Below are 27,849 nucleotides of genomic sequence, written 5' to 3' on the forward strand. Positions count from 1 at the left end.
AGGTATACTAGCATATGTGAAGATCACAGACATATCTGTGTGAATGTGGGTTGGGAAAACAGGTTCCATCCAGAGGTGTCCTGCTCACAGAAGGCTTTTGATTTAGTAGAGGCTTCTGTGAATAGAAGGGGGGTGGAGAGGACATTTTTGCTATTACCTCTACAGCCCCTGTGCCCCCCAAACTCTGCTCAAGATGTTTGGGAGACCCACTGGAATGGCAGAGGTTGGCATAGGGCTGCTGGAGTAAAAGAAATTAATTTGTGTAAATCTCCCTCCCTCTTCAGTTTGTGGAAGCCACCTCTGGATCCATGAGCCAGCACTGGAAGGGCAGCACTGGATACAACATCAGGTTTGTAACAAGCTGCCATCCGATCCACACGTGGCAGAATACACAAATTCCTTATTTTGCCATAACGTCCTGGCAGGCATGTGTCCCCCGACCCTCCCTAATGCACCTGTATGAGGAATCTCATCTGTGGATCAGTCTTAATGTTCCTGGCTTAATTGAGATACAAATCAAAATGGAAAAAGGAGGAATTGTTGTGGAAGAGGTTTGCCTCTCGGCAGCTGCTCAAGTCTTGTCAGGGAGAAGTACCACGTTCCTGGAGTGGTTTGCTGGAGGCCTATTCGTATATGGTAACTATATGTAATATCCTGTGTAAAGGCATGTTGCCTCTTTTTCATTTCTATAAAACTACTACCCCCATTTGCTCATCCCTTTTAACCACTTAAGCATTTCAAAACTTGAACTGCTGGTGTGCTCATCAGGTTTTAGGAATGGTGAAGTATTATTTGAATGTTTTATTGAGTTATATTTATGCACATTTGATGATACCAAGCAGATTATTACCAAAAAAAGGGTAAAACATTTTGCATGGTACTGTGTCCAGTTTCAATAGGTAGCCTGTTAGGGAAATTGTAACAGAGCTCCAATGACATTATTGGAACAACAGGAAAAAGTGTTGATTGTCTTGTTTATAGAGTCTAGAGGTCAAAGGTACTTTTTACTATCACTGTCCTTGTAGCCATCAGTTGGAGGCTGGACTTGGAAGGGGTGTGGGGGTTTAGACAGCAGAGTGAAATAGTTTCAGTGCATTAGGAATAATAAAGTATGATTACTAGACACTGTAGTTTTATATCAGATCCTCTTACCTAAGGTAAAGTATTGCAATTCAACATGACATGGAATGACACCATAAGTCTCTGTGTCCAAAAAAAGTAGACACCATGTTGTGTGCATCATTACGTCCATAGAATTGCAGCCTGTATTGATTAATGGTTAACTCCATTAAAAGAATGCAGTCCAATAATTGTCTTTCCAAATCTGATTTCTTTGCATATTAAGCACACTTTGCAACATCATTTTTCAAAACAAGCTATGTTTACAGTGGAATAAATGTTGAGCAAAAAAAGGCCAACCAGGTTTGGTTTTCACAGTCACAGCAGGGGAAATAAGTCATGGTGGTTTATTTCCCTCAGTGTTTGTGCCAGTCACGTGCTGAGGGAATTCGCATAATTACCCTCGCTGGAACAGCTTGCCATGTCTTGCAAACCTGATGAGGGTGGCTTGTTGCCATGACTAATAAGCCACCCTGAACCAATGGGCTATTTTATGGTTCCATAATCATGTGAACAGGCCCATCTAAGAAAAAGGCTATGTATTTTTTTTAAGCTGGATACATATTTGGAGACTTGATATGCTGAAAGGGCTGTTACTAATCTCAAATTTCCTTCAATGTTTCCTTTGTTTCCACAAGGTAGTGATTTCTGAAAAAAGAGTTCAGAAGTTCTATCTTTGTTTTTGTATCTCATACTAATGTTTTGTTCCAACCCTGTTGATTAGATAGTATTGGTATTACTTTAATTGGTTCTAATACTGCTTGCATGGAAAGTGCATCTATTTGCTGGCAAATATCTCTTTTTATTTCTTCTGTAACTTACTTCCCAAGAATATCTCTGGGAGTGCATTTTTTTGGCATACTTTTTGCCAGGTTGCATGCTGGTCATTGTTGCTGGCAGGTGGGCTGGATATTGAAACATACTGTGGTATTTTACCATCCAACCCACATTTTGTGTTCATGTTATTTTTTAAAAAATTGAATAAAATAAAGGGTTGCAGGAGTCAATAAACACTGGGTCACATCATATTCTGTACTGCCTCAATAATTCTTTTCTGTGTTGTGTCTACTGTCAAGCCAGGAGCATACCTGGATTTATAGTGTTAGACATTTCTGTGAGACATGAAACTGTAATTCATAATCATCCATTTATCATAGACCATTGTGGTTGAACCTTGAGTTCATAGGCAACCCAGAGAAGCTGCCAATAAAAAAAAAGTTTGTACCAGTGAGAAAGCAATCCTAGGTCCCTGAGGACGCCCATCGGAAGATGTGGAACTCCCCCTCTGTTTGTGGAAAGGGAGGCTCATCGCTGGTACAGCAGTGGAAAGCTTCACTGCCTTTGCTCCTCCACCATCACTGCTCTGATGATTGAAAGATGCATGTCGGTGCAGTCCTTGGATCTGTCAGATCTAAAGCCCCCTTGCTCCCCCAGCATGCTCCCCCCACAAGGGAGCTGAGGGAGAACTGCTAGCCTTCAACCTGGCATAGTGAATTCGCCTCCCCCATTGGAGACAATAGGAGAGAATTTTTATCCCAAAAAGAGGGTGGAAAGAGCTGTTTCCCCCTATCCTGCCCTGTGTTTGTCTAGCTACTTACTATTGCCTCAGTGTCAGTGCATTTCCACACTTCTGGCGGACATTTTCTAATCAGTTTCATTTGAGTTGGATGAAAGACCACATCCCTTTTTCTAGCATCTCATTTTGCATTATAAAGATCTGGTTCGGATGACACGAAGCTACTGTCGGTTGACTAACCCTTGGGGCGCGGCTGCAGCACATGCTGTCTGCCATGATGAATATGCAAGCCCTGGCTGCGGGTTGCTGTAGCTTGTGTCATCTGAACCCGAGTGATGGGGGTTGTTTGAGGGTTAAACAACCCTCACATAACCCATTGACTGGGTTCGGAGGATTGCGCAGGCAAAAGAAGCCATCTTGGCTTCCCCCACCCCCAGACATGGTGTCCGCAACCACAATTTGCATTATTACCTGCACATTCATCATGGCGGTGTGCGGTGGGGGGGCTTCTTACCCATGTCACAACCCCTGGCTTGTAGTAGGGTCCTGGTGTTAATAAGACGCCATCGCCGTCATGCACCCCTGCACTGGGTTTGGAAGACATGGCAACCTGTGCTGCATCACAAGTAATTATGCAAATTGCAGTCCGTGCACAGCACGTGCAGGGGTGAGGAAAGAAACCACAGTGGTTTCTTTCGCCCCACCATTGTTGGAACACAGCCACTCTGTTTTAGAGTTGTGTGAGGATTCTTTAACCCTCAAATAGCCCCTGCCACCTAGGTTTGGATAGCATGACAAGCCACAGCATCCCGCAGCCAGGGCTTTGCATATTCATCAACTCACAATGGGCTGTTGGGGCAATGCGAACTGGCCCATAGGCTCCTTTAACTTCTCCATGTACCCCACTGAACTCAACTCCTCCCATCTGGATGCCATCTCCCATTACGTTTTCTCCCCACCACATTATCCACCTCACTCCTCTGGCACGGTTGCCACTATTTCTGTTCTCAAAAAACCATCTTTTGACCATTAACAAATATAACAACAACATAACCAATGTTCCATGGATGAATATACTCCTGCTGCAATTTCTGTAATTGCAAAAAACCCTGGAAATTGGGGGAGTCTACACTTTTCTGTATACCTAGGGGTGGTCACAAGGGATCATTGTGTGGAGGCTATTTGATCATGTGGGGGAGGGGGGTCTTTCGTGTGTGTGGTTAGACAAGGCGGGGGCAAAGTAATGTCCAAATCAGGCTGTGCAAAGTGGACTTCCCCACCCCTCCTTCCCACAGCAGCCCCTCCAGGCCCAAAGGGTCATGGACCTTGCTGAATGGGGTGAGCAGTGGGGGGGGGGAGATCCTTGAAAATCAGGCAGAGGCATCTCCTGTTAGTAGAAGGCAAATCCTGGAATGTTTCAGTTTCCTCAAGCTGTGGTGTCTGATTAAGAAACCCTGGATACATTTAGGGAAGACACCATCTTGACACTGAGGGAGCTATGCTGATCAATATAGATAAATGTTATCCACCCCATTATGATGCTAAACAAGGTTCTTCATTTTCCATTCAAACATCTCTTAAGCTTTAGGGCAGTTCCATTATTTAGAGCGCTATCAGTTTATCTTTGAATGCTGATGAACAAGTTTCATGCCCAACATCAAAATAGTAAACTACCGCTGGACTGCAGTTGTAGATCTGGAAAAGGTACAGAAAGGGGCAACCAAATGATCAAGGGGCTGAAGCAATTTCCCTGTCAGAAAAGGTTATAATGTCTGAGGCTTTTTACCTTAGAAAAAAGGCAAGTGAGGTAGCAACATCATAGAGGTGTATAAAAGTATGCATGGTGTGAAGGAAGTATACAGGGAGAAGTTTTTCTCCCTCACGGTACTAGAATCTGGGGCACCCAATGAAGCTGGGTGGTGGGGGATTCAGAACAGATGGAATGAACCCTGCAAATAGTTACACCACAGAATGGGTTAAACCACAAGATATAGTGATGATGGCTACCAAGCTTTAGAAATGGGATTAGACAAATTTACAGAGCGTAGAGGCAGTACATCTCTGAACACCAGCTGTTGGGGAACATGAGCAGAAGAGTGCTGTTCATTTGTTTATGTAATTCCTATACTACCCAACAGCCGAAGTTCTCTGGGCGGTTCACAAACTGTTGTGTTTGTGTCCTGCTTGTGGGCTTCCCAGAGGCATTTGGTGGCATCATCTGCATCGTTAGACCTGCGTTGCTACACCTGTCCCTGGATTTACTGGCATGTAGTAGAGGTGACATCCATTCCCTGCCCCTGCCCCCAATCTATTGCAGCCACTGACCCCTGCTGCACAAACCACTTGCATCTGAGACTCCCACACTAACTATGAGAATTTCTGAAAGAGTGAATGCCTTGTATGATGCTGCCACCAACCTTGGCAAGGAGAATATAGACATGGGTGAGCCAGAAACAGAGCCCAGAGAGTATGTGTTCAGGAAGGATAAGGAGGGATTTAAGGATAAGGAGGGAACTGATAGAGTTCAGAATTATCTGTGGTGGTGCAGACAATAGAGACAATCCTATGAACTGTAGGGGTAAAAGGAGATAATCACATGAGTGATAGACCTGAGCAGTGGGAAAAGAGAGAAAGAGGAGATCGCAGAGAGACTGAACTGCAGAGAGAGATCTATGGGTGGGGAAAGAACATTAGCCAAGCGATGGGGATGAAGAAAGCTGTGAGGTTTGGTGAGAAAGCAGAGCAGAGTAGGAGATGGAGGCTCAGAGGTGCGAATACTTTGGACTGCAAGAAGAAATACGTAACTCAGATATGAGACTGTGGGTCATGGGGAAACAAGAAGAAGAGGGACAGAGATGGGGTATGTACACACACACACACACACAGAGAGAGAGAGAGAGAGAACAGCCCCTGTGCTATGCAGTTCAGAGAGAGGAGGAAGTGCTATGGAGTCCATCTGGAAAATGAGAAGCTTCACAAAGAGGACAATTTAGGAGCCTGTGGTGATGCAGGGAGAGAAGAAACTGCTCTGTCTCATAAAGAAAGCAGTTAAAGAATGGGCTAAAACGAACACACAGGGTTACAATTGTAACAGAAAAGTTTTTCCACAGTTAAGGTAGCACTCTGTTGAGTTATATATAAAAGTGTAGAGAATGCCTTTCACTGCTCACTGGTAGAGACATTCTGTGAAAAAAAAAGACAGCACAAGAGTTCTTTTTTAAAAGAGAGAGAGGGGGAGGGAGGGAGGGAGACTATAGGAAATATTACAACCCCTGAACTAAAGATCTCAATATAGCAATTCTCTCAGGCTGACAACCCTAGTTAACAGCAACATCTTATTCAGTTCCTCTGCTGGACTCCCACAGAGGCAAATCCTCCCAGTACAGCAAAGATATGAGATATTTGGTCCTTGATCCTAGCCGGAGGGGCTTTTACAAGAGGAGTCTGATTTCTCTGGAGAGGAATGAGAGATGAGAGAGTGACTGGGTTGCCTCAGAGCTGCTGTGGTGATACTTTGCATCTGGAAGAATCTATCTGCGGATTGTGATTAAGGACAGCGAGCATCAACCCAACGAGAGAATTCGTCCAGGCTGAAGAAGCATTGCAATGATCATTGCCCTTTCTGTATGGTATTATTCTTGATGTCTTCAGTTCTGAAAGTTCTCTTCCATTCCTATAACGTCAGTGTAAATCTTCTAATCAGCTTCTGGAGGAAGCTTAACAGAGCCAGATCATACAGTGCATGAAAACTACATCCAACATTGGCCATTTATTTACTAATTCTGAGTATAAAACCAAAGCATTTCCTCCTCTACCTGTGGTACTATCATATTGCAGGCATTGTTGTAGTTGTCTTACACTTGGGGGAGGGGGGGTAAAGATGATCTATTAAGGGTGCAATCCTACGTTCTGGCTGGGGAATGCTGGGAGTTTAAGGACTTCTTTATATCTAAACATGCATAGGATTGTGCCCTAAGTTGCATTTGAATTGGTGACCATGGTGGGAGCTTGTGGAAATTAGAATGTCTTCCAGTAGAGCAGTGGAGGCTGGTGGCTCTGATGTGAGTGGGGCAGTGCATCCACTCCGGGTTTCAGTCAGAACCAGTCAGAACTCTAAAGGAGCTATCCAAGGCACCTTGGATAGCTTCTTCAGAGTTCTGACTGAAACTCAGAGTGGATTTACTGCCCCACTGACATTGGAGCCACCAGCCTCCACTGTATTAGAGTGTCTTCACTCCAGAAGGAACACAACCTTGAAGAGTGTGTCACACCACTCCCTTTTCCTTAAAAACTCCAGGTAATATTCAGTATGCCTGGTATATGACTTTTTATATGACTAGGATGGCACACAAAAATGGAGGATAGTTCAGATATCATCTGACACTATGCTTTAAAACTAACTCCAAGTGGCAAGCCAGCACATCACCTAATTAAAGTATAATTTAATCCTACTGCCCTGAATTGTGTTGGTTCTGTAAAAATGGATCTGCATAGATGTATTGGCATTAGTTGACCCCCCCAAAGAAGTGACCTTTTAAAGGACTAATTCAGGACTAGCCTTAGGGTCAATATGCAAGCATACTAATCTCTTTCAGCATACAATAGTTACCCAGGTCAACAGATATTGGCAAACACCCTAGAGTCTTGGCCACAAACTGACCTAAGGTGGTTCACAGGAGGAGTGCTTCTACTATTATCTCTTCCCGCACAACACTGCTCTTTTCCTCTAGTCTTTGTTCTTTATTGTCAGTTGGAGAGAAAGAGGGAGAAAGGTAGTAAGATCAAACATTCCAAAATCCATATTAGGGTGGCCAATTTATTAGGCTTATTGAAAGGTCGCCCCAAAATGTGCAAACTTTCAAAATATCTAGATTACACACGAAGTTACAAAAATTGGGGGGGGGGTGCAGCAGAAGAGGAGGGAAAAGACAAACTTAATGGTAAAGTCATGAAGTCTGCATTGTTAGAGTCTTAAGATGAAATGTGGGAGGAAGCCGCAGGCATTCAAATTAGGCTCTACCAGGTGATGTGATGGTGTAGGTTGCATCTGAGAGTGCCCCTACGATCACTGGGATGAAGAAACAAATGAAACAATGGCTGACACACACCCCTCCCCCAGTTTTTGAAAATATAAAATCCAGCTGTTACTCAGAACTGTCTTTATCTTAGGTGAAACACACCTAAGGGCCTGTTTAGATATCACACTAAGCCACTGTGGTTCGCATTTTTGAGAAAACCATGGTGGTTTAGTGTGTTGTGTGTGGGATCAAAATCCTGACCACGATGGCTAGGAAACCACCCTGGCTAACCATTCCTCTGTAATGGGGCTAAGGGGGGGCTGGGGGGGCTTACAGTGTTGTGTGGCAGGTTCTCTGTTAATAATGCCCTCTCCATGCAAAAACACAGTGACCATAGAGACGGCAGCTTAGAAAATCCACCACTTCTGGCAGTGCTCTAGGCAGCACGGCCAGACTCTATAGTCATCATCTCATAGTAATGAATGGAGCAGCCAGTGAGCACGATTTCCCAGCGCAACAGCAACTGGGATAACTAGCAGCAGTGGCTGGAGGATGACGCAGTAACCACAGACTGGGGATGGGTAAGTAAACCACAGTGCGCCATGCAGTTTTTAGCGTGTTGTCTGAACAGCCCCACAGGTTCCTCCTAGTTGTTGGAGGGGATGAACCCCCAGAGAATAAAACCTCAGCTTCAGGTGGTGTAAAATCATCTTCCTCTAATGTTGGTTCCCACTGTTGAATGGCTAAATTCAGTATTAAGGTTAAAGGTAGGTTCTGAGTCTGGAAAGGTTGAAGAGCACTGGCATAGTGTATAGGAAGGGATCTGGTTCTAAGTGCATGGAAGCAGGGCAGGCAAGGTAGATAGAATTCAAGGTTGCCACATTTTAGGAATTGGTCGTTTTCTAGTAATTCTCAGGTTACGATAATAATATGCACCCTTTCCATGCAGAATGGAGTATCACAAGGATAATGTAGCACATCTCTAGCAGCAAGGCTAGGAAACAAAAACTTCTGCCTGAGAAGTTGGAAAGCTGCAGGTAGAGTAGACAAAACTTGGATAGATGGTACAACTCAACATAAAGCAGGTTCATCTGTTCAGCTTCATCTATTTGTCTTGTGATGACTTGAAGATTGTGGAATTCCCTCCTTTCTAGTGGAGGCTGGTGGCTCCGATGTCAGTGGGGCAGGGAATCCGGTCTGGGTTTCAGTCAGAACTCTAAAGGAGATATCCAAGGTTCTGACTGAAACCCAGAGTGGATTCACTGCCCCACTGACATTGGACCCACCAGCTTCCACTGTTCCTCTCTGAGGTACGTCTGGTACCTCCATTGTACACATTTCATCAGCAAGTAAAAATGCACCTCTGACCCACACCATTGGAAGTGGATGAAGGAAGTGAGATACTGTTGTTTTCCCCCCGTACTGAAGCTGTGTACTGAATTAATGTGAACTGAGCTTCAATTGTAGTTGTTCTTTATTATTTTATTGATATGTATGTACCCCACCTGGGACTGTAAAGGGAAAAGCAGTCTATAAATTAAATCAGTCAGTCAGTCAGTCAGTCAGTCAGTCAATCAATAGAAGCAGTAAATGTCGAATTGAGAGAAAAAGAGAACCTAAAGAGTCATGTTTTATGTCTACGTATCTGAAGTGGGTATGTTTCTGATGGAGCCTTGTATTAATATCCTAGTTGTTCCTCCTGGCGTTTACAGAAGATCAACAATTATTACAATAATTACAAGGTATCATGAGCAAACTTGCCAGATGGCACATTTTGACTGACTGCTCAAGCTTCCCCCACCCTCTTTGGTGTCATGAAAATCTGTGGGCCATACAGTCCCAATGGGACTTGGCTCTAGCACCTGACAAGTCTAAACTTGATCTCTATGAAGACAGTGGCTGGATGAGCTTGTTTTGTTGTTTATTCGTTCAGTCGCTTCTGACTCTTCGTGACTTAATGGACCAGCCCATGCCAGAGCTTCCTGTCAGCCCCAGTAGCATTTTGACCATCTTCCGACCTGGGTGTCCCATCTTCCGATGGTATACCAACATACAGTCAGGGCCAGAAATATTGGAACAAAGATAACTGTTTTGGCAGTTGGTCTCTGTACACCACCACATTGAAGTTGAAAGGAAACACACCCAGATGGGAGCGAAGTCAGGACTTTCAGCTGTAATTCAAGGGACTTGACAAAAGTGGGGCACTAATCATTCAGGAAGGACAGCCAGTGGCATACACACACACCCATCGTTGGGGGCTCATAAGTAATGGAATGAATGGCTGACAAGCAGCTGCATGGCCAGGTGTGGCCTGTTTCCTGGGTGCCCCATGACCAATCAAGCAGATAAAAGGCCTGGAGGTGGTTCTGAGTGTTACATTTGCATGTGGTAACTGTTCACTGGAACTCCCAACATGAGGTCCACAGAGGTGTCCATGCGAGTGAAGGAGGCCATCATTAGGCTGAGGAAACAAAATAAACCCATCAGAGAGATAGCAAAAACAGTGGGAGTGGCCAGCACAACAGTCTGGAACATCCTGAAAAAGAAGGCATTAACTGGCAAGCTCAGCAACAGCAAAAGGCCTGGAAGACCACGGAAGACAACTAAAGTGGATGACCACAGAATTCTGCTCATGGTGAAGAGGAACCTTTTCACAACATCTAGCCAGGTCAAGAATGCTCTTGCAGAGGTAGGCATGTCATTGTCAACATCTACAGTCAAGAGACGGCTTTATGAATGTAAATACAGAGGCTTCACAACAAGGTGCCAACCACTGGTAACGCTCAAGAACAGACAGGCCAGATTAGCCTTTGCCAGCAAACACCTAAAAAAGCCTGCCCAGTTTTGGAATAAGATTCTTTGGACTGATGAAACCAAGATTAACTTGTACCAGAATGATGGGAAGAGAAAAGTATGGAGAAGGAAAGGAACAGCTCATGATCCAAAGCATACCACATCATCTGTCAAACATGGTGGAGGCAGTGTTATGGCATGGGCATGTATGGCTGCCAATGGAACCAGGTCACTGGTGTTTATTGATGACCTGACTGCTGATAAAAGCAGCAGGATGAATTCTGAAGTGTATAGGGCTATACTTTCTGCTCAGATTCAGCCAAATGCTGCCAAACTGATAGGACGCCGCTTCATATGGCAGATGGATAATGACCCAAAATATACAGCAAAAGCTACCCAGGAGTTTCTGAAGGCAAAGAAGTGGGATGTTCTTCAATGGCCAAGTCAATCACCTGAACTCAACCCAATAGAGCATGCTTCTCACTTACTGAAGACAAGACTGAAGGCAGAAAGACCCACAAACAAGAAGCAGCTGAAGGCAGCTGCAGTAAAGGCCTGGCAAAGCATCTCGAGGGAGGAAACTCAGCATCTGTTCATGTCCATGAGTTCCAGACTTCAGGCAGTCATTGACTGCAAAGGATTTTCATCCAGGTATTAAAGGTAATCCTTACATTTGAAATGATGTTGGTTTGTTCCATTACTTCTGAAGCACCAACGATGGGTGTGTGTGTATGCCACTGGCTGTCCTTCCTGAATGGTTAGTGCCTCACTTTTGTAAAACCCCTTGAATTACAGCTGAAAGTCCTGACTTCGCTCCCATCTAGGTGTGTTTCCCTTCAATTTCAGTGTGGTGGTGTACAGAGGCCAACTGCCAGAACAGTTATCCTTGTTCCAATATTTCTGGTCCTGACTGTATACAGGAAAGATCTTAATGTCCCTGATAGCCATGATAGTAATCATGGCTATCAGGGACATTAAGATGATCAGTAAAAACAAGACCTGGAGCTGACTGTGGCTCAGATCATGAGCTTCTTATTGCAAATTTTCGGCTTAAATTGAAGAACGTAAGGAAAACCACTAAACCATTCAGGTATGACCTAAATCATATCCCTTATGAATATACAGTGGAGGTGAGGAATAGATTTCAGGGATTAGACCTGATAGACAGAGTGCCTGAGGAACTATGGACGGAGGTCCGTCACATTGTTCAGGAGGCAGCAACTCAATCCATCCCAAAGAAAAAGAAGTGCAAGAAAGCAAAGTGGCTGTCTGAGGAGGCTTTACAAGTAGCTCACGAAAGAAGGGAAGCGAAAAGCAAGGGAGAAAGGGGAAGATATACTCAACTGAATGCAGATTTTCAGAGAATAGCAAGGAGAGACAAGAAGGCCTTCTTAAATGAACAATGCAAAGAAATCGAAAAAAACAATAGAATGGGAAAGACTAAAGATCTCTTCAAGAAAATTGGAGATCTCAAGGGAACGTTTTGTGCAAAGATGGGCATGATAAAGGACAAAGAAGGCAGGGACCTAAAAGAAGCAGATGAGATTCAGAAGAGGTGGCAAGAATACACAGAAGAACTATACAGGAAAGATCTGAATGTCCCTGATAGCCATGATAGTGCGGTCACTGAACTTGAGCCCGACATCCTCGAGAGTGAAGTCAAGTGGGCCTTAGGAAGCATTAGTAACAACAAAGCTAGTGGAGATGACAGTATTCCAGCTGAGCTATTTAAGATCCTAAAAGATGATGGTCTTAAAGTGCTGCACTCAATATGCCAACAAATTTGGAACACTCAACAATGGCCACAAGACTGGAAAAGGTCAGTTTACATTCCAATTCCAAAGAAGGGCAATGCCAAAGAGTGTTCAAACTACCGTACAATTGCGCTCATTTCACATGCCACCAAAGTTATGCTCAAAATCCTACAAGCTAAGCTTTAGCAGTATGTGAACCGAGAACTACCGGAAGTACAAGCTGGGTTTCAAAGAGGCAGAGGAACTAGAGATCAAATCTCCAACATTCGCTGGATCATGGAGAAAGCAAGAGAATTCCAGAAAAACGTCTATTTCTGCTTCATTGACTACACTAAAGCCTTTGATTGTGTCGATCACAACAAAGTGTGGCAAATTCGTAAAGAGATGGGAGTACCAGACCACCTTACATGTCTCCTGAGAAACCGGTATGAGGGTCAAGAAGCAACAGTAAGAACCAGACATGGAACAACCGATTGGTTCAAAATTGGGAACGGAGTACGACAAGGCTGCATATTGTCACCCTACTTATTTAACTTATATGCAGAGTATATCATGAGAAACGCCGGGTTGGATGAATCACAGGTCGGAATTAAGATTGCTGGGGGAATTATCAACAACCTCAGATACACAGATGATACCACCCTAATGGCAGAAAGTGAAGAGGATCTAAAGAGCCTCTTGTTGAGGATGAAAGAGAATGCAAAAGCTGGTTTGAAACTCAACATTAAAAAAATGAAGATCATGGCATCTGGCCCCATCACTTCCTGGCATATAGAAGGGGAAGAAATGGAAGCAGTGACAGATTTTACTTTCTTGGGCTCCAAGGTCACCGCAGACGGTGACTGTAGCCATGAAATTAAAAGACGCTTGCTCCTTGGGAGGAAAGCTATGGCAAACCTAGACAGCATAGTAAGAAGCAGAGACATCACCTTGCCAACAAAGGTTCATATAATCAAAGCTATGGTTTTCCCAGTAGTAATGTATGGCTGTGAGAGCTGGACTATAAGGAAGGCTGAGTGCCGAAGAATTGATGCTTTCGAACTGTGGTGCTGGAGAAAGTGCCTCATCAGGCAGCCACTTTGCTTTCTTGCATTTCTCTTTCTTTGGGATGGATTGAGTTGCTGCCTCCTGAACAATGTTATGGACCTCCGTCCATAGTTCCTCAGGCACTCTGTCTATCAAGTCTAATCCCTTAAATCTATTTGTCACCTCCACTGTATATTCATAAGGGGTATGATTTAGGTCATACCTGAATGGTTTAGTGGTTTTCCCTATGTTCTTCAATGTAAGCCGACATTTTGCAATAAGAAGCTCATGATCTGAGCCACAGTCAGCTCCAGGTCTGACTATAGAGCTTCTCCATCTTTGGCTGCAAAGTACATAATCAATCTGATTTTGATATTGACCATCTGGTGATGTCCATGTGTAGAGTCGCCTCTTGTGCTGTTGGAAAAGAGTGTTTGCTATGATCAGCGTGTTCTCTTGGCCTTTGTCCTGCTTCATTTTGTACACCAAGGCCATGCTTTCCTCTTATCCCGGTGATTTCTTGACTTCCTACTTTAGCATTCCAATCCCCTATGATGAAGAGGACATCTTTTTTTGGTGTTAGTTCTAGAAGGTATTGTAGGTCTTCATAGAACCAATCAACCTCAGCTTCTTCGGCATCATTGGTTGGGGCATAGACTTGAATTACTGTGATGCTGAATGGTTTGCCTTGGATTCGTACTGAGATCATTCTATCATTTTTGAGATTGTACCCCAGTACTGCGTTTCCCACCCTTTTGTTGACTATGACTGCTACTCCATTTCTTCTAAGGCATTCTTGCCCACAGTAGTAGATATAATGGTCACCTGAATTAAATTCGCCCATGCTTGTCCATTTTAGTTTGCTGATTCCCAAAGTGTCGATGTTCAATCTTGCCATCCCATGTTTGACCACCTCCAGCTTACCTTGATTCACTGATCTGACATTCCAGGTTCCTAAACAATATTGTTCTTTACAGCATCGGACTTTCCTTTCACCACCAGACACATCCACAGCTGAGTGTCCTTTCGGCTTTGGCCCAGCCGCTTCACTCTTTCTGGCGCTACTTGGAAATTCCCTCTGCTCTTCCCCAGTAGTATATTGGACACCTTCCAACCTGAGGGGCTCATCTTCCAGCATCTTATCTTTTAGCCTTGTGATGCGTTCCATGGGGTTTTCTTGGCAAGAATACTGGAGTGGGTTGCCATTTCCTTCTCCAGTGGACCACATTTTGTCAGAACTCTCCACCATGACCTGTCCGTCTTGGGTGGCCTGCATGGCATAGCTTATGGCTTCACTGAGTTACGCAAGCCCCTTTGCCACAACAAGGCAGTGATCCATGAAGGGGTCACACATAAGGCTTACCTATAAATCATACTAGGAGTACATGTAACAACATAGGGCGTGATGTTTACCCATGTGGGCATAATCCCTGCATGCTGACAGGTCCCCATAGAGGAAGGGTGCAGAACCTCAGACCATGTGGGCCAAATCTAGGCCAACCAGGTTCCTCATGCCATACCCCTTCCCCTGACCTCACCCCCTTTCCCTTGACCATCAATTGTTTTGTGGCTTCCTGGCTTTTATGTGGGTTTTCCCCATTTTAAAAGGTTGAAATATCTTTTCTAAAGGTTAGTTACTGACAGTAAGAGCTTTAAGCTAACACATGCTGACATTTTTTTTATTTTGGCCACACCCTTTTTGCCTTTGCCCCTGCTCCCTTTGCCTTTGGCCCCACCCACCACTGGAATGTGGCCCCGAAGAGCTTCCCCAGCCCTGCTTGTCCCTTAGCCCTGCTTGTCTTGTGTACATGGATGTTCATGAAAGCAGCACACCCAGGCAGTCTTCAGAGCTTAAGTAACTTGACCAAATGGAGTGGGAGGGCTGGATGGGGAGACGGGAGGCATACAGAGATCTCCTCCTGTTCCCTGACTGTACTGGCAATTGCATTGCCTGCCTGCTCAGGCACACTTTAGCAGGGGTTCAATGACCCTCCCCCACACATTCACTGAATGTGTATGTGGGGGTTGGGGGGGGTCACAGAGCCATTCAGGTTGGTCCCACCCCTGCTGTCAATGTGCCCAGAAGCTACACACACATAGACAGCAGCGTTCAGGGTATGTACGTTAAGGGTCTCTACTAGGGATGTATGGATTGTGTAAAATCCATTCCATCTGTGTTTCATGGATTGTCAGGCACCTTTTGTTCTGTTGTCTGCTCATTGCCAGAATTGAAATGTTTCTTCGTTTCCAGATTTGCACAAATTCACATTTACGCAAATTTGTACCATGAAAATGAGCAATTCCCCCCTCCCCCATGCACATTTTCACACTTTAGCTTATGGGGATATGTGCATTTTTGGCTGTTTTTATTTTGCATATTTTTCTATTACTAGATTTGCACAAAATTCTTGGAAGTTAGATGGATGGTCCACAAGTCAGTGGAATCCACCTGACTGGGGAACAAGCAGTCTGCTGCGAAACCATAGGTCAGATTCATAAGAATCCGAGCTCATTTGGTTCTGTTGCAGATTTCTCCGATGTTACTCTCCACCCGTGTACCGACCCAAGGGGTCAGGTGGATTTCTCTTCATGCACAGAAGGTCTATGAGTCAGTGACAGTACACATATAGTTCCACTAGCCATGTGTGCCAAGCATCTGGACAGCTGGGGGTGATCACTAAGTGCGTGGGGGTGGGGGTAGCCTGTGCAGCCTTGTGGCCCCTCTCACACATTTCTTGAAGGCATGCTTGATGTCATCTCGAAACAACCCCCCCCCCCACGCACACTAAAGAAGGAAGAGGGGAAACAGAGTTCTTTTGAGCCCTATAAAAATCCCTCCATACATAGGGCCTGCATCAGGTGAGGAACAATCCTACCCATAATGTGTGCACATGCCCTGCTTACAGTGATGGCGGGACTCCAGGAATACAGTCTGGGTTGAAGGAGTCCTTATCCCTCGGGACGGCACTTCTGTGTCTGGCAGCTGGCTAAGCCTGGACCAGTGCTCCCTGGGGTTAGGTGGCCACTCATTGCCTGCCTCTGAGCCCAAGAGGGGGGCTAACAAGGCATGACAGTTAGGATCAATGGCTGTCTTCCCCAAGGGCCCAGGATCCCCCTGATCTACCTCAAGGTCCTCAGACTCAGACAGTTCCTCCACAACATTCAGTTCAGGTGACGCCAGGTCATTTTTTCAAAGAGGAGTCCTACAGAGGGGCCCTCCAGAGGGCCCATGATGGCACATGACAAAAACTTAATTTCAATTCCAGGTCCCAGGTTCAGTCCCTGGTATCTTCAGGTCATTTTCACTGGGCCTGGGTGGGCCCCTTTGAGAACCTTCTAGCCTTGCCTGCTCCATGCTAAGAGACATGCCAATTTCCTGCACTGAGCAAGTGAGTGGACAACTTGTCTCTGAATCTTCTACCCATTATAGAGGGGAGTAAAAAGACAGCTTTCTCACTTGTTCAGTGTCGCTGCCTGGTTGAGGAGTGAGCCCTGGTGAGAGTGAGCAATGGTCTTGTTATTCCTTTCCCAGTGCCCCTGATGTACAGTTGTTATGTGAGGGCTTGGGAAGGGGGCAATAAAAAGATACCTTGCTCAGTACCAGAGCTGGCCTTAGGGATGGGCGACACGGGCGGTCACCTGGGGTACCAAGCTGAGGGGGACGCCAAGGTGAGCTACATTGGATCGTCTACACTCATTGTAGGACACTCCCACATTCATACTATCACTACATGAAAAACCCACTGCTTCAGAAGGCTGAAGGAACTTCTTCATACCACCTGCATCTTTCTGCAACTGGCTCTGTTGCTGTGTGTTGTGTTTTCTGTTCTGAGCCCCAGACAGCTTTTTAGAAGACGTTTTCACAAATACCCCAGTTAAGACACTTATATATACCCCACCATGGTAAGTGGTATGGTGGTATCAGCCTCACTTCTGGAACAAAACCGGTTGGCATACAAGGCAGTTGCTAGGCTTGGTCACATGGTCACTACAGCTCTATATTTTGGGGCAATGGTAATTTTCAAAGTTAAAAAAGCAGCAAGCGAACCAGATGGAAGAAGAAACTATAGCCTGGGAGATACTGTCCCTTTAAGACCAATTATATCACTCCAGCAGAGGGCCTGCTTTTTGTAGCTGAGGAGGGAGTGTTGGAGCTCAGGGAAGAGAGCTTGCAACAGGAGCGGTTTTGTGTGTGCGCTGAACATAATAAAGAATACAGGCCTACAACTCTTTTGAGAACCACCCAGGCCCAATGCACAGATTTCATCCTAGAACTGGATCAGGAGTGCACTGAAAGCAGAACAGCAAATAACAGGTAGATTGCTCTGGGGCCTTTACATTGCTGGGGAAAGCCTGGGACTGGCAGGGCCTGTTACACTGCTATGTTTTGCAATCTTGCACATGCCATACAACTTAGCAACACTGCAGAGATGCAGGTCTGCCTGGGGGAAGGAGCAACTGGGGCAATTTTCCCCAGGCCCCCACAAAGCACGGGGGGGGGGGGCTGCCTCAGTTCCTGTGCATACCATTGGCCCCTGCCCTGATCCTGCCACATTGCTCACCAGAATTCTTGGTATTTTTTTAACGTTTTCATAAAAAGAGGAATTGGTATATTAGAGTGTAAGGTGACACTGAATCTCAACATCTAATTGTCACAGAAAGAACTCCAGGCCCACAGGGGAAGGAGTTCAAGGAGAGAGTGAGTGCCACCTAAGATTTCAAGGCAAGGTGCCACTGGAGAGCAATTTTCTGTGGCCGCTACCACAGTGAAAGGCATAGGAGTGGTGTGAGGCCAGGTCTTAAGGCAGGAATCCTTCCTGAGTGAGTAGTAAAGGCCAGCAGCAGGCCACAACCAGAAGACCTGTGAGACTGAGCCCCTGGAAGCAAAAAGAAGCTCTGTCAGAAGGGGTTTGGAATTTGGAGGAGGTACTCAGGAGAAGCGCAACCCCTATTCCTTTATTCCCGTGTAAGAAAAAATGAAGCACATCTATCATTCTGCTTGACCCCAGGGCAAGGAGGAGCTGCAGGCGAGAATTCTCAGATGTAGCCTGTACATGCAATATTCTGGCATGTGGCCCCCAGCTTTGTACGCATATGCACGGGTTCTTGTAGAGGGCAGCAGCAGAGTTCCCAATATCACACCTGCACCAAGCCCCATGAACCCTCTGGGTTGGCCCTACAAAGCTGATCGAGGGCGGGGGGGGGGGGGCAGACACACGGACCAAAGGCACTCTTTGCCAAGGTGCTATTTATCCCGGGGCCAGCCCTGCTCGGTGCAACCACCTCTCAGCTCTGTCACCACTGCTGCTTCTCGTGCCCTGTTGCCCAGTAAGTTGAGCATGGCCCACTTACATGGGGGGAAGCCACAGAGGGCCCTGCACCCCAGACCCACTCAAATCTGTCCCTGGGTCTAATAACTCTGCAGAAAAATCTGCCACACTGAAGTTGAGCGAAACATTTAACTGCCTGTGTTTGTGCTGCCAGGCAGCATTGAGAGAAAGGGGTCCAAGGATGTGACAATCTCAGGGTTTGTTTTTTTTTCTTCATCTGTGTGGGAGTTTCTCTCTGTAGCAAGAGAGAAGGAGGCTTCTCTGCGGGAATTAATTTCAGAAAGCTGAACTCCCCTTCCTCTGTTTTCTGGGAGAAATGCTCACGGTAAAAACAACAACAGATTCATTTCAATAGAGATTGCTACAATCATACAGAAAATGAAGCTTTTCCTGTAGAAATGATATTTTGCAGCTGAATATTCAGTGCTAATGATGAAACCTGTGCTGATACTTTGTTTACAGTTACATTTATTTATTTACTATATGGATATGCCATTTTTCTTCTGTGGAGCTCAGTGCAGCATAAAAATACTATCATCTCCCATCCAGGCCCAGTTCTCTTGCTTAGCTTCAGCAAGTTTGTTACATCATTTGCCTTCAGACAACAAGCACGTACTGCACGGCCTGTAAAAAGCTGGGCTTGGTGCACATCATGCACTATGCAGGGTTATAATACTGTTGAAAGATTGGAACTTTGGACAGGAGATCGTTAATGGGTTCAAGTACTGTTGGAGGCTGCCTTTATAGTCCTGCCAAAGTTGTCAAGTATCTCCTTTTGTTAGAGAAATTACAGGTGAATAGCCCGTAATAACTAGGAAATAGTTGGCCATTCCTCTGGAAGGTGAGAGCCATTTTGGGGAAAGCGCATGCCACTAAGCTTTCAGTGATCTCCTTCCAAAGGGAACCTGGGTAGGTGCTGCAGCCCTGAAATATAAAAGGTAAAGGTGTCCCCAACCAGTCGTGTCCGACTCTAGGGTGCGGTGCTCATCCCCGTTTCTAAGCCGAAGAGCCAGCGCTGTCCGAAGACGCTTCCGTGGTCATGTGGCCAGCATGACTGGACACCGAGGTGGACGGAACGCTGTTACCTTTCCCGCCGAGGCGGTACCTATTTATCTACTTGCAATTTCTTGCTTTCGAACTGCTAGGTTGGCAGAAGCTGGGACTGAAGACGGGAGCTCACTCCGTCACGCAGCGCTCGGGTCTCGAACTGCTGACCTACCGACCTTCCAGTCTGCAGTTCAGCATCTTAACCACTAAGCCACCGCGGCCCACTCAAAGCTGGGTAAGCATAGCAGGATTTATGTATAAGGTCTTGGATGTCTACTGTGGCCCAAGACACCCCTGAGGCTCCTCTAGGCTTCACTACATGTGTACAGTAGTCCATGCTATGAAGAAAAAACAAAAGGGCAGAAAACCATCATGAGAGAGAACGATAACTACATATGTCATTTTATTGATTTGTTTGTTTATTTATTGATTTAAATTATTTTTAGGCCATCTTTAAGGGTAAAACCTTAACATGTTTTATTCTGAGATTCCAGTGCCATATGGTTATTGCTCTTTCTCAAGAACAAGTTTTATATAATCCATCCCATTTAGCCAAGAGATGCATCTCATTGACTCAAGTTCACACGTAACGACAACCCATGGGTTGTTTAACACATTGGTTGCTGGAGCTGTATGTGAGTGAGCAAGCAGCCTTCCGCCTGCTCGCTGCTTCCACTTTGTGCCCAGTTTAGCAAAAACCTGTGCTGCAACGTCTGAACTCAGCACTCTAGGTTGTTGATGAAGAAACAACCCAGAATTTAAACCCGTGAATTGTGGTTAGGTTAAAAATCTGGGTTGTTTCTCCCTCAACAGCCCAGTATGCTGGGTTCGCACATCTCACTGAACAACCCAGAAACAGGGTGTTCCTGGGTTGTTTGCTACACTAGATGCAAAGCAGAAGCAACAAGTGGATGGGACCCAGCATGCTTGCTTGCATGCAGCCCTGACCAACCATGGGATGTCATCACATGCTTGGGTTAATTAACCCATGGTTGGTCATTATGTGCAAACCAGGTCTTAGAATCTCCTGGAATCAATTATTAATTCCAGTCCTTGTAAGCAGACACAGGAAGTAATATTTGGGTCAGATTTTGGAGAAATATTTGGGGAGGTCTGTCCACAAGATTGTAATATATCTGCTTTGTGGGAAAGATAAATATCTAACTGCACAGACAGCACATTTTCTATCTACAGTAACTGCTGCTAGGGATTGTGCTGTGTCTTGTCAGGAAGGTTCAGAACTTTAAGTTTGTAAGTGATTTTATATAATTGTATACATGTTTGTGTAATTTTACTTATTTTAGCTAAAGATCCATAATTTTAAGTTTATTCTGTAATACGGCCTTTATATGATCTGGAGCTGTCTTAACTTTATGTAAAGATGTGATCTTTTTATTGATATCTACTGTCTCTTGTTAAACATTTGTTTTGTGATGGTCTGATGACTAAATATAAAACTGATCATCTGATCAGTCCTTGTAAGTAGACACATCTCTTGGTTGAATGGGCTGGATTATAAAGGAGTTGCCCCTAAGAAAGAACACTAGCTCAGAACAAACAGAGTATTGGATTCTCAGAATAAATCATTTACAGCAGGCGTGGGAAACCTTTTTCCTGCATTACCGTGGTCAAAAACTTGTCAGGCTCCACACTGCTGCAGTGGGCAGAACCAGAGCCAGAAGTGGGTGGAATTACAGATGTGACTCTTAACTTTGTTCAGTATACAATGGGCAGGCGGAAGAGACATTTGCATCTATGTAATCTCTTTCCGTAACCTGTGCAAGCTTATTTTCATCATCACTGTATTTGGGAGATAGGGCAGGACAGAGTAAATAATGCCTAACCCCAGACCAAGGCCAGGGAGGGTGTGCAGCTTAGAGAGTGTACTGAGAGGCCTGGAGATTCGCAGCTGGCCCACAAGCCAGAGCCCTGATTTACAGCAACTGTGACTCCTTGGGGTCTCCAACATGCTGCCGGTGGGCAGCAGTGTGCCTGCAGACACCTTCCTTGGCGCCCACCAGCCTCCCTGCCTCTCCTTATTATTTTATTTTTAAATATATTTTTATAAAAAAAAATAACTGGGAGGCTGTCATGCTGCAAAGTAACGTTTCAGCTAGGGATCTATGGATTTCGAAAATCCATTCCATGTCCATTTTGTGGATTGTCAGGTGCCTTTCATTTTATTGTCTGCTCATTGATGGACTCAGATTTTTTCAAATTTGCACAAATTCACACATGTGAAAATGTGCAAATTCTTCCCAAATGTGCAAATCTTTCCAAATGCTCATTTTCATGCTTTAGCCTGTGGGGGAAATGCACATTTTTGGCCAGTGATTTTACATATTTTTCTATAACTAAACATGCATAAAATTCCAAAAAGTTTTTTAAAAAATGGTTCATACGTCTGCAGAATCCATCTAACTCGGGTAAAGCCAGTCTACTGCAGAATCCACAGGTTGAATTCATAGAAATATGAACTCATTTGATTCTGTTGCAGATTTCTCCGGCATCCCTAGGGTCAGCCTCAACTTTATTTCCAAAAATGCCTGTGGGCCTCCCATCTCTGCGCCTCAACAGTTTCCTTCTGTGAAATGAGTGTTGGAGCGAAAACTGTGAGTTCAAAATAGTGGTTTTGTGTGTTGGAGCTCAGTCCCCATCCCTTGTACTTAGGTTTTTTGGGCAAGTTACTTTTAGTCTCACCAGTTAGCCTTCTGAGAAATGGGTGTTTTGTGACCAACCGTGGTAGCCATTTTGTGAATATTCAGGCTCCTGCCCATAGCAGCCATTTTGTGATAGTGCCCACCCCACCCTCTCAATATTTCCAATGTGCCCATTGACCCAAAATGTTTGGGGACTCCTGCCTTACGTAGTCAAAGAGGTCATTTTCCTTATCACTCTGGAGTCCTAATGCAAAGAGCAAAGATAGATGCATTTGGCATCATTGCCCCACATGAAACACTGGAGACCTCTAATACAGACCTTCCTACTGGCATTCGAGTTCTGTAATACAACTAATTCTGTCCCAGGCTGCACTGTTCATTCCAACACAAATTGGGGTGCAATCAGGTGACATTCCTTCTCCATAGGAGATCAGAGTAGCTTATCCATGCTGGCATCATCAGATCACCCATACAGATATAAAAGTCCTGAGGTGCTATCTCAGCTTAATCCTTATTTACACCTCTTGGCATTACAAAGCATGAACAGAAGACCTCTTTTATTACATTCCTTTCCCAAGCAGCAGAAGCCAAGCACAAGCTCATGAGAACATCAAGGCCACCATGATTCTGATTGTGCTAACTCAGAGCTGACAAGCAGTCACCATACCTCCTAATTAGCTATAGTAGTTGTAACACGCCCACATAAGAAGAGTCAGATGCTAACAGTGGCAGCTAGTAGCTTGTGAGGGCAGCTTTTATTTTTGAACAAAGGGAGTTTCTCTTTTCTTTGCTTCCCATTAATTGCAGCGAATAGCTTTGCACTGGAGATGTAGCCACCCAGCACACCTTCTACTGAAAGCTGTGCAGATTTCCCCCCTATACCATCCAGGTTGCCATCCAGAATTTTTCTGTGAGCACCTTCTAATAACACAAAATTGTCATCCCAGCAAATATGCTGAAGCTTGTTTAAGTTTCAGTAGAGAATCTACTGCTACTCATAGTTTTACCTTTAATTTTGTAAAGTGTTTTTTCAGAACAAATTGCTTATCCTCACAATGACTCTGTGAGGCATGTCAATATTATTCCCATTTCTACACCCAAGAAGATGAGGCTGAAAGATCATGGCTTTCCCAAGATCACACAAAGGGTTGATGCAAGAAGTGAGACTTGGACACTGGTCTCTGAACAACAGCAACAACAATGGGTCAGATCCAGATTTAGGCTCGTGCAACTCCCCATGGTAGCTCCTCCAGGCCTGTGAAAATGCCACACAGAGAGCCAGGGGACCCCGCTGAATGGCGTTTGGGGTGCAGAGGAAGAAGGGGGATCCCCCAGATTGGGTGGAGCTGCCTCTCTGAGTGGAGCCCTCCTGTCCATGGAAGGCAGAACCCAACAACAACATCACCACCACCATCATCATGACATGTGCTCCTCTGCTTTCCAAGTTTATAGTGGATAGCAGTGAAAGCCCCCACAAATAACTTCTGCAGGGCACTAATATTTGTAAATAGTATGGGAAAGGAGTAAATTCAGCAAGATATAATCTTGCATACGAGGCGCATACAAATACACTCCCTGAAACCTGCCTTGAGATGTGATATCTACAGCCCTTCTTCTCTGACTGCCCCACCTGATGCCAGTTTCTGTTCTGATGGCATTATATTATAATGTGTCACTGGATAGAGATTAAGAAGTAAATTGCTCACATTTCAAAGGCACTGGCAGTTTCTATCATAATTTTAAAAAGATAGTTCAAAAGCTGTCTAATTGGCAAAGGAAAAGGCTTAACTGACTTAAGCTCCTCAGTCTTTAGAGAGTTTTCAAAATTCACTGCAAATACTTCTGCTTCAAAGCTTATGCTTCTTTATCTATGAGAAGCTAAACATTGGATAATTCTTTAATTAGTTCCCAACAAGATGCTTTCTCTGCAGCACAGGCTTGCAACAGGGTAATTATGTCCTTAGTTTTAAAACAAGTGTCAATACAAATGGTTTTCTAGCTTTCTGGTCCCCCCGCCCCTCAACATCTTGTTTCCTCCATTTGATTTAACTACTACGCTGCCAGCCAGCAAACTGCTGTTTAGTCTTATGACATGTTACCGGCAAGTGCGTGTAACAGAAACGAGCACGACATGCTCCCTTGCTCCAAAGCAGCATCAGGAGAGTGTGACTGGAAGTAGGGAAGTAGAAGGAGAGGGGCACCTAACCATTTCCTCACCTGTCACTCTCCCCTTCCATTTCCCCTCTCTGAAAACTAGACCCCCTCCCACATAACCAGTTGCGGGGGGGGGGTGTGCTCATTGTGAAACCCACAGTTGGAAGAGCAACTTGCAGAAGAAAACTTGGAGTGTGGGGAGCGCCAAGCATCTCCTCCATTACAATTGTCCCCTCCCAATGTAGCATAGCAAGCAAGTTTCATTACACACACAAGCATGTAATGTGTTAGAAACTTAAGATCAGTTCCTGTATAATGGGGCAACATGGTTTCCCACTACGAGAGAGACATGGCAAACTTCAGGGTCACATGCTCCCCCTCCCCTCTCATGCCTATGAAGAGAAGATCAAGAGCTTCTGCTTTAAAACTAACCACGGTTCTCTCTGATGTCCCAATTCAGGGAGCTGTGGTTTGTTTAAACTACAATTAGTGAGGTCAGTGGAGGCCGGTGGCTCTGATACCAGTGGGGCAGTGAATCCGCTCTAGGTTTCAGTCTGAACCAGTCAGAACTCTAACTGCTTTAGAGTTCTGACTGAAACCCAGAGCAAATTCACTGTCCCACTGACATTGGTGCCACCAACCTCCACTGAGTGAGGTCATAGTAGGATCCTGGTTGCTTTCCAAATAGGGAACTCTGTTTAGAATTAAAGTTCAGGCACAAGAGGGGCAGAGAGATTACTTGGAGCAGATGAGCTTAAGGCTCACCGCAAGTCATTCTCATATTGGGGAACCATGGTTATTATCCTTTACATGTGAACCAAGCCTTAGTCAGGGAAAAGGAACTGACTATCTAAAGCCAAAGAGGATTTAAAGTAGGTTTGACAAATGTGGTTATTATCAGGAAATGGGGAGACATTTGCATGATGTAACATAAAACCTGATTAGAGATTGCACAATAGCGGCTGATTTTCTGTTAGCTAAATCTGGTTGCTTTAGGAGGTTTTAAAGGTTCTCCTTTTCCTGACATCCACCTCTTGCATTTGTGTCTTTTAAAACCTAGTTATACCTCTGACTTACACCTATGTCTACTGGAAAAGAGTTCCATGGATCAAATGAGTATTTGTGGAAATGACATGATTTATCTTATATATTTTAAAGATAGTGGGTTGGGTTGGGTCCAGGATCTGCCTTCTGCGAATAGAAAGGCTCTGTTCAAGGGCTCTGTTCGAGGAGATGCCTCGATTTTCAGGGATTCCTCACTTCTCTCTGCAGTGCAGCCTACTTCCATACAGCAGAGTCCTCCCAAACTTCTGTGTAGTAACATAGTTGGGGGGTCTGATGGGGCTCCTATGGGGAGGAGTGAGTGGGGAAATCTGCTTCAGCCAGCCCAGCTGCATGTGCCTAAATCCAGATCCAACCCAAAGCATGGGGCTCAACATGTGGTTCAGGAACAACAGATATTTCTAGTGGAGACTGGTAGTTCCAATGTCAGTGGGGTGGTGAATCCGCTCCGGGTTTCAGTCAGAACTCTAAAGGAGCTTTCTAAAGGATAGCTCCTTTAGAGTTCTGACTGAAACCCGGAGCGGATTTACCACCCCACTGATATCGGAGCCACCAGTCTCCATTGGACATTTCTGCATTTCTAAAAGCTACATAAGTATAGATCTCATCAGAAAGCTGTATGGGAGATCACTAACAGCCCCATACAGCAGCAGGATATGCATATAATTAAAAAAAAACTTTGCAGAATGTTAACTATTCTTTTAACCATTCTTCCAGCATTTCCTGATCTTATCTATTGTTATTTATTTACAAATATTTCTACATCAAGCTTTCATACAAATTTGAAAAACAGTATCCCTAACCAAAACAAGGAAAAAAGCATCAAAAATTAATAACATGTAAACTAAAACCACATCATAATACCAAAAAAGGAGAGAACAATAGCAAGCAACCCACCTAGGATTGCTAGGTTTCCTCTGCCATTCTCCAATCTTTTTCCCCCAGTGGAGGGGTTCCCAGAGTTAATATTCTAAGACCAATTGAAATAGAAAAGATTTTATTCATTTCCAGAACACCAGAAAGGAGGAAGCTGTACAGCAACATTCTCCAACCTGGTGCACTACAGATATGTTGGACTACAACTCCCATAATCCCCAGCCAGCATTGTCAACGGACAGCCTAATCTAGCCTCTCCAGAGGGCCTCATCCAAAGATCTTAAATGCTGGGGGAGAGGGACATATGGGAGAAGACGTTCAATGAGGCTGTAAGGACCCAAGCCACTTCAGGGTTTATAGGTAAGAACCAGCACTATGAATTGGGCTCAGAAATGAACTGGCAGCCAGAGCAGATGCTTCAAAATAGATGATTCATTCATTCAAAATGATTTCTAGGCTGCCTGTAAGTGTAGAAACCTCTCACGTCGGTGTACAAGATAAAAACAATATAATACAATGAAGAACAAATACAGTATAACAAATACTAATACAATGGGCCCGATGACCTCCTGCTGGAAGCTGGCTCCAGAGGTGTGGGGCACCACTGAAAAGGCCCTCTCCCCTGTACTCACCAGCCTAACCACCCTTGACAACAGGCAGATGAAAAGCGCCTCTGCTGATGACCTCAGAGTGTGGGAAAGCTGGTATGAGAGAAGGAGGTCCTTCAAGTAACTTGGGTCCAAACCATTTAAGCCTTTAAAGGTTAAAACCAGCCCTTTAAATTGGGCTTGGGCTAGCTAAATTGGGATGACTATCATTCTACGCCTGTTAACAGGTGGACTAATACCTTCTGCAGGAGCTGAAGCTCCCGAATCATCTTCTACAGAAGCTCTATTTGGTGTGCATTACAAACAATTGTCTAAACTGGTGATCACCGAATTACAGTGGCCAGTGGCTGAAGTTGATAGAAAGCATTCTGGGCAACAAATCTTCACTTTGTTTCCTTTAAAACACAAACAAACAAAATGCTGATCATAGTCCATTAGTTTCCTTTTGTAGTATGTGGCCACAATTGTGATAAATGGGAATAGATAAAAGATAAGTAGATCACTGGACTTTATTAATACAAATTGAGCACAGTAAGATGGTGGTGGTGCTGTAAACCTGAATGGATAGACTCAGCATTGTGGGATTCTTTGATACATGCCGGGATGCATTAAGGACACACAAAATTATGGATGGTGTACATTGGAGGAAGAAAAGAATGGTCATAGGCTGTGAAGCTTATTTATCTTATTCTATTTTGTTTTTAAAATGTATAAACTGTGCCTTCATCCAAAAGGTATTCCAGAGTGGTTATACCTTAAAAAACAATACAATATTAAAGCAACATAAAATGTTAATAAACACTAAAACAATCAAATTAGAGGTATTAAAGAGGTACAGGAGTGCCCCATTAGTTAATTGAGAAGCCACCCCCCCCCCAGTTCCACT

At 44.7% G+C, this 27,849-nt stretch overlaps 1 long non-coding RNA gene across 2 annotated transcripts in view; it reads left to right on the forward strand.

The window, feature by feature from the left end:
- The first annotated feature begins 17,376 nt into the window (after positions 1-17,376).
- LOC146357262 (uncharacterized) overlaps positions 17,377-27,849 on the forward strand; it is a 44,881-nt gene continuing 34,408 nt past the window's right edge. The window contains exons 1-4 of one of the 2 annotated variants that reach the window (XR_014786643.1): positions 17,377-17,541; positions 19,702-19,838; positions 22,101-22,215; positions 26,491-26,715. This is a non-coding gene — a long non-coding RNA (uncharacterized LOC146357262). The remainder of the gene's footprint in view (positions 17,542-19,701; positions 19,839-22,100; positions 22,216-26,490; positions 26,716-27,849) is intronic. The other variant, XR_014786642.1, reaches the window with a different exon arrangement.

Source organism: Heloderma suspectum, chromosome 1 (genome assembly GCF_057233095.1).
Source record: "Heloderma suspectum isolate Gila_16-S chromosome 1, 16-S_ref, whole genome shotgun sequence".
Classification (NCBI taxonomy): domain Eukaryota; kingdom Metazoa; phylum Chordata; class Lepidosauria; order Squamata; family Helodermatidae; genus Heloderma; species Heloderma suspectum.